The sequence below is a fragment of the Polyodon spathula genome, chromosome 6 (assembly GCF_017654505.1).
Source record: "Polyodon spathula isolate WHYD16114869_AA chromosome 6, ASM1765450v1, whole genome shotgun sequence".
NCBI lineage: Eukaryota > Metazoa > Chordata > Actinopteri > Acipenseriformes > Polyodontidae > Polyodon > Polyodon spathula.
Genome location: NC_054539.1, coordinates 25395868 through 25407283, shown reverse-complemented (window position 1 = coordinate 25407283; position 11416 = coordinate 25395868).

Genomic DNA, 11416 nt, shown 5'->3' with positions numbered 1-11416 from the left:
CGCTCTTTCTTGGGACTAGCGGGCTATTATCGGAAGTTCATCCAGAGCTTCATCATGCTTGCTGCTCCCTTGACAGACCTCACCCAGATGGTTGTCTCAAATACGGTCCAGTGGACACAGCAGTTCCAAAGAGCCTTTCTTGCTCTGAAGTGAAGGTTGTGTAGCAAGCCAGTGCCATGCAGTCCTAATTTCAGTAGGCGGTTCACCCTGTAGATTGATGCATCAGAGACAGTTCTCGAGGCAGTGTTGTCTCAGGAGGTCTGGGGAAGCGAGCACCCAGTCCTATATATCAGCATGAATCTCCTTCCCCGCAAGAGAAACTATAGTACCATCGAGGAGTGTCTCGCAGTAAAATGTGCGGTTGAGTCACTCCTGTACTACCTCCTGGGGTGACACTTCACCCAGATCATGTCCTCTTAGCATTGCTTCACTGAATGAAGGACAACAACATCAGGATCACACGGTGCTACTTGGCCATGCAGCCGTATGCCTTCATGGTAGTCCACCAAGCAGGGAAACTGCATCAAAACACAGATTTGCTCTGGAAGGCATGGAGGTGTAAGATTTTCGAATGGACCGGTGGTGTCATTCTGTGGGAGGATATGTAACGGGATATCTGTGCTGACTGTCTGCAGCAGCCTCGTAAGATCCACCTGTCAGTCATGGCGATGACACGGAGAGGTGGTGAAGATGGTGTGTTGGCTTTCTCTCTCTCTGAGTGGCTGAGGCGGGCCTTGGGGGATTGCTCAGCCCATAAGTACTGCGCTTGGCTATGCATTGTTTTGGTCTAACAGTGGATACCCCATGATGCTGGCAGAAGACATCGGTGTAAATAAAGACCAGACAGGAACGCCAGCGGTTGAAGAGAGTACGAAACAGGCAAGCACAGCTGAGGAAGACAGCCTGCCTTAAACAAATAAAATAAGAATTAAAATAAAGTATTACGTTCCCGAGGAAATGTGTGGAGATATATGGGGAACTCTGGCCACCCCAGTGTATAGAGAATAGCCAAGTCTACGACGGAGACCCAAGCTGACTGGCATAGCAGCAATGGGGGGGCACTGCTTTAGCAGCACTTTTGTTTTGTAATTTTTTTTCCTGTGCTTTGTCTTCCCTTTTCATTTTTGCCTTTGGTTTTTATTATTATTTTTGTACCTGTGTTAGTAACCCTGTGGTCCTGATTACCGTTGCCAGTATACAGGCCACAGACAACAGCGCCCTCTGTGGGGTAAAATAAATAAAAAGAAAATAAATAAAACTGGGCATCTGTGCAGTGTTTTCCAAATACCAGCTTCTGTCTCTCATGTCAGTGAAAAACCACACCCTTCAACAGAGACCGTAAAAGAAACTGCATCTTGAGTGCTGTGTTTTGTTTGTAATTGTCTTGTACATTACGAGATAGCTAACACAGTTCCGGAGCTGTCGCCAAGGGCCAGCACTAAGCCGGAACAGCACCACACCAGTTGTCACTAAATAAACTGTATCACCCACTATGAGCACTACTGCATGCACCCAGGATTGATGACCATGTATGTATTATTATGGAGCAGATATCGTGTTTATTAGTTGGGACCGCAATCCCATTATTGTTTACCCTGTGTAGTACACACTGTTGTCCATTGCCAGGGGATTATTGTTTTGGTCAGCAGACCTGGAATAAAAGAATAAAAACCTTTCCAAACAGGATTACAAATCTGTCTGTCTATTTCATTACCGCCCTGCTTCACCCCTGCACCTGCATCCACTCAGCTACTTTGCCACAACTACAAATTAGGTTTAATTGAAAAGATTGTCAGTGAATTATATAGTTGCATGATTAGAAGCTTGAGTTACATAAACAGGCAGTGTTTAGATTTAGATTTACTGTTGGAGTTCAAACAGTTGCTTGAACAGTCCTATTCAAACTTTGGTTTAATCCAGAAGAGGGTTTTTTACCCATAGTTTTGTCACTAAGATTGACCTATAAAGCATGCATTTAGACAAAAAAAAAGAGATGTCCCTTGTTGAGTACTATTATTTGTATTCTGTTCTGTTTGAACTCAAACAGATTTGTCACCATTCTTACTTATATGTATATATTACTGAAAATGTAAAATATTCTCATTCCTGCACACTCATGGCAGCCATAGTTTTTTGGTATTAAAATACCATTTGCATTTCCAGGAGATAGCCCTGAAATGTTGTCCAGAAGGGGTGCTGTGAAAGACATTACCACAAGAATCACTCTTGCCACAAAATAACTGTATTAGAAGTCATTTAATTCTGTATGTAAGAGATAAGTCATGTTTGGTATCAACATATATGCAGTATATTAACATGGGTGCTTTGGGTTAAAAAAGGATACAATATATCCACATCAGTTAATAAGTAAACCTCAAACATGGAGTTCAAGACAACTGAAAAAATTATTATTTTTAAGCAAAAATATTTGGTCTCAATTTAAAGGTTAATGATCTAATGATTTCAGGAAGTATAAGGGGTAAAACACAATCACCCTACTTATTGCAAATGTGGTGTTCCTTTTTATAAAGGAACGCATTGTGCAACCAACTACTTATTTTGTATCAAGTAAACAATATGAAAGGTGTACACCGTTGCATGGCAAGAGTTATTAGTGAGATAAAAAAAGAGGGAAGGGGGGGTGAGGGGACAGATACATTTTGGGAACAATACAGGTTAAAGTTATAAGAAAGTATACAGCTGAAATTTAGTAAAAAATAAACATAGACTGTATAAAGAAACTGATCATTATTATAACTGTATTGGATTTTAACTGTCATCAGGAGTGCAAAAACAAACACCACAGTAGGAGAATAAATCCCAGTTGTATTTTTCTTAAGCAGGTTTAACAACAAATCACAATGCACTATACATGTAATGCTACCTTCACATTACCAGTACAATGGCAGTGCTAAATGCTAACAGTTGGCTTAAGAAAATACTGTACTACAGGAAACATCAGCACAGTACCAAAATATATTGCAAAATAAGTAGGCCTACCTTACTCAGGGCTATTTAAGTTTATGTAACAGTTATGCTTTTAATAATTTTGTTATCAATTCTGGGTACTTTTGACGGTAACCATGTCACCAATGATAGTAGTTTTGCAGTCTAATGTTGCCTAAAATGTAATATGTCCTCCAAATAAACAGAAAAAAAATGTTTACTCAAAAGTAAGAATTGTTTAAGTTGCCTTGAACTCCATTTATGAGGTTTACTGGTTTATAAAAATAATGTATGTTACCCCTTTGGATTGGCAAGAGGATTGCAAAACAAAACTGAGAAGAGACTTACCACAAGAGATGGGGCAGGATTTTCAAAAGTTTGCAAGGACAACTCCAGTGTTAATCAAGAAATCGGTATGTAGAATTGATTTTGGCATTTTCTAGCAGTTGTTGTGCCTATTTCGTTATTATATAATCGTCCCAATGTGAATTCTGAAATTATGTTGATTTACGAAATAATGTTAATATCTTAACGAGCAGGGCTTCTTGTGACTATTTCTTTTGTTTACGGCAATTTAAAAGCAAATCCATGTTAATTGTCATCATTTATCATGAGTTCATTTGAAATTGGAAAAAGAGGGTTTTAATTAATGAAAGAGTATATAACTCACCTGGAAACAGACATTTAACAGACCGCGACATCTAATGTAGATTTTATTTGAATTATACAACTGAAATCCTGGTATAGAAAATGGCATATTTGATAAAGTTTCCTTAGATGATTGTGGATTTGCAATGCATCCTTGGCTTTTAACCTCTGTGTCTTATCCACACAAGAATGAAGAACAGGCGTCAAGGACACTAGGAATGTGATCGAGATCATTGACACAGATTTTGCCTAAACGTATTTTGTAATGCTGCCAGACTCCCCCGCCACTTTATCTACAATGTACACTTTCACCTTCACACGTTTGTTTGCATATGAAATGTTTAGGTGTTCGGTGGCTACTTCTAAGAATTATTTATTTATCGTGGAGGCAAGCAAACAGTACCAATGAAAATGCATGAGAGGAATTCACAGAACAATTCATTATAAACAAATTGTGTATTGGGTTAAGCAGTTCTACCATAATTTTAAAAGCGTAATAAACACATAATGAAGTGTTACATACATGGTATACATGTATAATAACTAACAACTAGAAACACCAATGGCACTTAAAACATATGTATTTATAGCCTACAATCGTACATACTAAAATACATACACAAGTAGATGCCATAAGAAAATAAATTCTAACTAATATAAATGGCTTACAGCATATTTTTCTTTTCAAACAAAAAAAAAGATTGCTACATGCACATTAAAAGTTGTAGATAGTAAACTATGACAAAATATCCCCATGAGTGAGGGTAAATAACTAATGAGGTTTCAATATGCATTTATTTTTTAATCCGTGCTGTTCGATTTTTACCCACACACCAAATAATCATAAATCATCATTTTATATGTGAAGTGTTCTAAATAAATGTACATTCTGCAAGAAAAAATGCACAGTTTTAAGTGAAGTTTACAAATGATACACAAAATAGATATTCCCATTATTTTGTATTTCCATTTGGCTGCTGCTCGCTAGTGGGAGAGTCATCCACCTGTATGCTAGTAGTTTCCACAAAAGCGAATTATGCTACCATTCATTTTTGACCTTGCTAATTTGAATAATTTGAGGTGTCATGGGCTAGTCAACGAAACACCGAGGATGGAAGGTGTCCACTTGAAGAACCCAGAGATGTACCCTACTTAGCACAATTCAAATGGTTGTCATGCTGATACGCTAGGGAGACCGCATTGGGTTGATCCCCAGAGCCAGTATTGCAGCCGTTGTGTGTGCTGATGCACTGGGTAAGTAAAATGAGCTGATCCCTGGAGCCAGCATTACACTTCAGTAATCAACACCAGACAGAAGGATATCTACATCATCAGATGGAAAACAACGCAAATGGATGGAGATGCAGATGGATCACATTAATTTTCTGCAAAGCTACGTCTTAGTTGATGCTTATCTTGGTGAGAGCCAAGTTCAAATCAGCATGAAGTTCAATATCTACTCTCATGTAATGGAAATCATGCTTTTATGTTTCAAGACAGTGAGCATAATAACAGTATTATAAGTAGACTGAATAACTTGTTGCTTGCGGTCAAACACAACGTCTAAGGTTTTGAGTGGCTATTGTTTTAACAATGGGCCATTGTGGTAGGACAGCTGAGTAGAGCATTTACATGAGGATATTTTCCACTTATCTACGCACCATACTCCACAATGTTAAGAGGAAAAACGTTTTTACTGAGAAAGAAATTAAGTATTAAAAATACAAACCTGAAAGATCATAATTGGATAAGTCTCCACCTTAATTTAATACTTGGTGGAAGCACCTTTGGCAGCAATTACAGATGCAAGTCTTTTGGGATAGGTCTCTACCAACTTTGCACACCTAGATTTGTCAATTATTGACCATTCTTTACAAAACTGTTGATCTATGTCAAGTTCCTTAGGGAGCGTTGATGGACAGCAATCTTCAAGTCATGCAACAAATTTTCGATTGGATTTAGGTCAGGGCTCTGACTGGGCCACTCAAGGACATTTACCTTTTTGTTCCTTAACCACTCCAGTGTAGCTTTGGCTGTGCGCTTTTTGTCGCTGTCAATGTGAAAGGTGGACTTCCATCCCAGTTTCAGCTTTCTTGCAGAGGGCAGCATGTTTTCCTCAAGGACTTCTCTATACTTTGCTCCTTTCTTTTTCCCTTCTGTCCTGACAAGTGCCCCTGTCTCTGCCAGTCAGAAACATCCCCATAACATGATGTTGCCACCACCGTGCTTCACAAGAGGGATGGTGCTCTTTGGGTGATACGCTATGTTGGGTTTGTGCCAACCATAACGCTTTGCATTTATGCCAAAAATTTCCATTTTAGTTTTGTCAGACTAAAAAACTTTTTGCCACATGGCTATAGAATCTCCTAAGTGTTTTTTTTTTGCATACTTCAAATGGGATTCAAGGTGGGCTTTCTTGAGTAATGGCTTCCTTCTTGCCACCCTACCATACAGGCCAGATTTGGGAGTGCTTGGGATATTATTGTCACATGCACACTTTGACCAGTCTTGGCCTTAAAACCTGTTACTCTTGCAAAGTTGCCATTGGCCTCTTGGTATCTTCTCTGATCTCTCCTTCTTGCTCGGTCATCCAGTTTGGAAGGACGGCCTGATATAGGCAGGGTCTTGGTGGTGCCATACACCTTCCACTTCTTAATAATCATCTTGACTGTGCTCCAAGGGATATTCAAGGTCTTTGATTTTTTTATACCCATCCCCTGATCTGTACCTTTCAACAACTTTGTCCCGGAGTTATTTTGAAAGCTCCCTGGTGCTCTTTGCTTTGAAATGAACTACTGAAGAGGGAACCTACAGGAACTGCTGAATTTATCCTGAAATCATGTGAATCACTACAATTTAGCACAGGTGGAGGCCACTTTACTTGGTGTGTGATTTTGAAGGTGACACCAGAGCTAATTTAGGATTGCTATTACAAGGGGGGTGGACACTTATCCAAACAAGCTATTTCAGTTTTTATTTTTAATTAATTTTCTACAAAATTCTAGAATATTTGTTTCACTTGGACGTTGTGGGGTAGAATGTGTGCAAAAGTTCTGCATCACCTAGAATTTTAGGATTGAAACATAATTACAAAAATAATTATATGAACTTAATGTTGATCTTTTATTTAAGCTCATTTGATCAAATAAACTACAACATGATATCGAAAAAGTCTACCGCAAACCAAACTAGTAGTACAGTATTTCATGGGGCAGTGTAAGCCATCAGCCAGCTGCAGCATTATAATTTTTATTTAGTTTTTACCTTCTCAACTTAGTGCCTTTTAAAGGATTAATTTAGCCGGACAAATGACTGCATAAAGTAGCAAAATGAATATACTTACTTCAATAAAAGCCTCCCCTATTAATAAAAAATCACAAAGGATAATACCCTTATTATTTCCACAAACAATAAACCATCGTTCTATAATCCTATTATGCACATAACATTTCCGATTACGTTTGCCTTCCATCTGGAAACAATAAAAGTAGTGACTCCTAACATTTTGAAATCCTATACAATACACCCTGTTATGATAAAAAGAGAGTCACACTGAGGTGATCCAGATGACAAACAGGTAGAATATGTTATTTTCCTTGTGAATATAGTTCTGGTTTAATCTAAGCTAAAATGACCTTGGCTCCTACTGTGAATTGTTGAGTGTGCTTCATTAATGTAAGAATAATTTTGGAGTGAGTGTATAAATGGGGAGTTTTGTCTGAGGTTAAGCATGCTGTGTAGTAGGATCAGATTTCTTCTATGGTTTAACACAAACAACTAGAATACAATATGCCTTTCTTATTGAAGGGAGCCCAGGTCACCTACAAACTTCGTTTTGTTTGCTAAATTACATTTTTAATCTAACTGGAATTACATAATGTCAGAATCAAAAACTATACAAGAAATCAGATGTCTCATTCACACGTCCAAGTGATCTGAGCAAGGATGCGGATCATCCAATTTATTGAAGGATAGCATACATATTGTTAGTGACTTTGGGAAAGAAGCAGAATGATAGAGGCAAGCGTGGATCTGACATCCTCAGACTTATGTTTTAATTATATAAATTTTAAAAGAAAAACATTATGTAACAATTGGAGATTAACAGTAAGCAGTGCATACACTCTTTCAGTAATAAATACGGAAGATGGAACAAAAACTCCTAAGGAAAAGTTATTTGTACAGGTGCTTCTGTGGTAGAGCACAGAGAACTCAGAATGTAATATTTTGAAAAGCATAGGCCAAACAACTGAAAGTTTGCAGCCCTATTAAATACAATGATTAAGTGAATATTATTTTTGAAGTAACAAACATATTGAACAACAATATGACTGGTAATAGTTTATTGGAACATTAAATTTCCCATTGTATTATAAGATTCAAAACATTTACATTTGTATAAAGTACAAGCTTGTTGTTCAATGACATGAATATATACACTTGTGCTTTGCTATTTGGGTTTAATGTTATTATTTATTTTATTCATGTATTATAATACACCCTTAGACTCCAAAGGATTTCCCTGGTGCAAGTTTCATTAACAGGGGCATAGAACAGAAGCCTAGAACAATAAATACAAATACAGAAATACAAATTTAAAAAGAAACTTAAAATTACAAACCAAATACACATTACTTTATTGATTGTAAGTTGACAAAGATCTAGCAAACTGCACATTGAAAGAGCAACATAGGGGTAGAACGATGATTAATATGACAAGAGTCAAATAGGTCAACTGGTCATCACTTTTAAAATAATATTATTTTATCATGTTACTTCACAGTCATGTGGCGTGTGATTAATTGGCTACCAACTTCTAAGGTCAACTGTCAGTTTACTAATCGACAAGTCAACTTGTTGAGTTTTCGCTGCTACTCAAAATCGACATAGCAAAAGACCTAGTACTAGACTAAATTCTGCGTTTAGGAATAATTTCTGTAAACACTTTCAAGGCACAATAAGATGAAACATTCATTACAATGCTATTCAGATAACATGATGACACAATATTTTATATTTTTATTTAACATAAATAGATAAAAAATTATTCTGTCTCATAAATGCAAAATATTTTAAGCTTTGTTCAATGTACATACAGCACAATGGTAATATAAAACATTTAATGTCTGATCAGCTTGTGTATTCCTGAAATTAACTGAATCCTTAGTTGCCCTGATGCACACTGCTTAAAACAAATCAATAGAATTTGTATTTCAATATCACATGTCACATTGTACTTTACTTTATTTAATAGATGACCATCATATACCATCCCATATATATATATATACACACACACACATATATATATATATATATATATATATATATATATATATATATTCTCAAACACACACACACACGGCACTCTAGTTATGTGTTGAAGATGCAGTCTAGATTCTCAAAGCTATTTACTCCAAATTGTCATTAGCACTATGTTTGAATAAAAAGAAAAAAAAAAACAACATTAACAATTTTAAAATGAATTAGAATTTATTTTGATGCCTCTCAAGGCCCTAAATTAAATGTCTTGGTTGTTTATTTCTGGTTTTGTAACTTTGTTGGGTGCTAATGACGTTTTGGAGTGAACATAATTAGATATACTTGAAGCTTCTCTACTGTACATTTGTGAACAGAAGTTTTTTCTTTGTTGTTTGTTTGTTTTTCTTAAATTTATGACTGTGTTCCTGAAACATGCTGGCCTTTGAAATTCTCTTGATTAGCAGTAGATTATTATACTGCTCTGTGCAACAGGGCTTTATTTTCACATGACTAATTTCCTCCCCTATCATTTTCATCGTGTTTTCTTCATATAATTTAATAAGATAATACTGAGGCCAGGCTGTCACCTCCCATAAACTTATTCCCTTGGTTCCAGAAGGTAGCAGGGCCCGAGTGAACAGTTATGTTATTACTTTCGCAGGCTGAAAATGATATTTCTCCATCTGCAGATGAAAAATAGCCCCTTTTGTTTGGGATATTTTCTATGCTGTTTAGCAGGCATCGGGGCTCCCTGTAAGAAAAGTACAAGCAGTATATATAGTTCCAAAAGTAGAAACTATTTTATGATTATAAGTTCCAACTGATGTGCTTGAAGCTATTACAGGACAATATCAGGATGTGAGGAAGCAGATGCAACCCATCTTGTCACAAACTACACAGAATTAACTGACTTTGGCTAAACATTCTTGACAGATGAGCTCATAATGGTGTTTGTGAACATACCACTTAAGCTGGTAAAGCTAACATTTCATATCTTAAAATCTACTGTTTCACTTCCTGTGGAATTTTTTTGTTGAGGAAAAGAGGAAAGACAGATTATGGACCTTTATTTATAGATTCTGAAATATAAGATGCAGTTAAGTTTCTACATATGTTAAGAGTTGAATTTAACATTTTCAATGGGATGATACAAACCAAACACAGGTTATTCCTTGTTTTATGTTGAATATCTTAGTGACAGTTAAACTTTTGCATTGTTGTACTGATCTGAGTGAGTTTAGACAGTGTAAAACATTTTGAGCTGACAAACTACTATGTTCCATTACAGTTCTGCTGTTGAGAGCTACGTTGTTTTCTTTAATTTGATATTTCATATGATTTGCTCATATTTATCAAAAGCTCTTGTCCCTTCTTTGACCTTTCAAAGGTTAGCGTCTGTAACATTTGTCCTGACCCCTGCGCTTACTAAGCGCAAGGCTTATGATCACCTATTACAACATATTTGGTAGTCTTCATTCATGGGCTTTTAGTCCTAATGCTGACAAGTTGCTATGTGAGAAACCAAAACCAACATAATTCACTTAACTTGACATTCAATGCCCCCATTAGTACATGCTACAGAGAGGGTGTGAACACATTAGATTTTAATTGCTACCGCCTGGGCAGTAGAAACAGGTAGGCTTAAAAGTTAAAAAAGCAGAATCATCTGGTTTATGAAAGGTCAAAGTAAATACAATTGTATAAAAAAAATAAATAACTATTACTATTTGCTAATTGCTGGTACCAAATGTGGTCTACTATTATCCCAAAGCAATGAAACTGGCATATGATTGTAATACAGAAAAGACTGTTGTAAAATAAAGTCAATAAAGAAATAATCACTTTTTACACCAAATACCGGTACCATGCTATTTTTATTTGACTTTCATAGCACACAATATTATTCTATTTAAACACTGGCGAATGTAACCATAGCAATGATCAAATTTATGTTTAGCATAACATCACAAAATGCTTAACATATCCTTGGTAGATGTTACAGAAACAACACTGTTTGTCTCTGAAGAATAAAAGAAAAAAATTAGGCCACCTTTAGACTACATAACTATTTATTTATTTTTATTTATACAATTTCAGTTTTCATTTAATGTCATCAACAATAGTACAAATATACAAGTTTAGGGAGTCACACAGTGCAAGGTTTAACGTTTTATAGTCATTGAAACTTTTTTTTGTTTGTTTAGGACTAATGAGTCCTAAAAAAATGACTATGAGTCATTTGTTGCTATTTAAAAGGCATATGGCCGAATTAACTTACCAGTAATAAAACTGAAAGTGTGTTATTATCACTCTTCCAAACTTTACACAAATGACCTAACAGTGGTTTTTCCGTGGAATTTGATCAGCTCTTATTATGTTCATTCCACCCTTTTTACCATGACAGTGGTTCCTTGGAAACTGTGTTGTCTTTCTGAAAGGGGCATCCACCCACTAATCACATACGTAATCAAACTACTCCTGGAAATAGGCTTCTCGTCTGCGTCCTTGTCGTTTTGTTGTTTGGTCCTCCTCATCCCCTGCAGCGCATCTTGTCTAGGGG